This window comes from Sminthopsis crassicaudata, chromosome 5, assembly GCF_048593235.1.
Source record: "Sminthopsis crassicaudata isolate SCR6 chromosome 5, ASM4859323v1, whole genome shotgun sequence".
NCBI lineage: Eukaryota > Metazoa > Chordata > Mammalia > Dasyuromorphia > Dasyuridae > Sminthopsis > Sminthopsis crassicaudata.
The window spans coordinates 233,698,135-233,699,488 of NC_133621.1; positions in this window are offsets into that span (position 1 = coordinate 233,698,135).

The window sequence follows — 1,354 nt, forward strand, 5'->3', positions numbered from 1 at the left end:
TTCCAAATACCTTTCTTTGCTAAATGTTGCTTTTCCAAATTTCTGTTTACCCTTCCTGGTGCCTCTTCAGTTTGTTTGTAAATAAAGGTACCTTTTGGCAAAGAGAATGTCCTTGTGAATTTTTCACATATGCAAACTAGTAATTGCTACTCTAACTCCATTGTTAGTATTTTAAAATAATGACAATTGACTTCTTAGAAACATTTTATTTTACTATCATTAATTTGCTGTCTTGTAGTTCTCATCAATATAAAAAATAATTGACTTAACATTTGTTGAGTTTGTGCTCTTTAAAACTCAGTAGTGTCATGTTTTTAAAATCACTTATTTCAGTCAGTCACCTACCTTCTGAGACTACAAGAAAACAGGTAGAAATTCTTCTAAGCTTGTTTGATTTGTATTGTTGAGCACTTGGGGACTCAACAAAGTCTCTGGGAAATGTAGTATATTCCTAAGGTACTATTACCAGAGTTTTGTAGATGAAAAGCACATTATTTTCTTTGGCACTTCACTCCCAGAAGATTGGGTTCCTGTTAAAATGATAAAAAGGCTTTTCCCTCAAAATTCCTTTTAAGGTCTATGCTTGCTTTATACCTAACATAAGGTGTAAGGATTTCTTGGTAACCATCTATTATGAATTTTATTGATATCTGCTCATTATGCTAAGAGTTGGGCAGGGGAAAAACATGAAAAAATGAGAAAACCCAGAAGAAAATATGGGGTCAAGGATTATGCCAACTTTAAAGAAAAGCTAGTAATGTAATTTCATGGTTTCTTCCTTCAAGTTTACCTTTGTTTTAGAAACATTTTGCAGCTATAAGATAAGGATAATGATACATTTTATTATAAATGATTTACAAATAATTTAAAATTAGTATTTAAGTTGAAAGACTTTTCTTGTATGTGAATAATTTGTTAAACTGATATTTTATAAAAACAGACTGAAGACTTTATACAACAGGTGGAAGAAATATCTTTGAAAATATATGGCTCGCAGCACTGATTAAAAATCTTGGCAAAGAGTTTTCTATGAAAAGCTTGCAAAAGAAAAATGTCATCCCTGGAAATGGATAAAAGACAGTTGGAAGAAGAATCAATTAATCTTCAACCTCATTTAGAAATTCCTAAATTAGAACACAGGCATGTAAAACAATGTAGACTGAAAATTAAATGTTTGAAGAACAAATAGAAGAAACCAACCTATTCTTAAAGGTTTCTTTATAACTTTTGTGCTTTTAAAACATTTCCATGTAAATGAAGATTTAGGATTTTTTCCCCTAGTCCAAATCCACATTAAAAAAAAATTCCCTCTGCCTTCTTTACTCTGTCTCCATAAGCTTGGTATCACCATTTA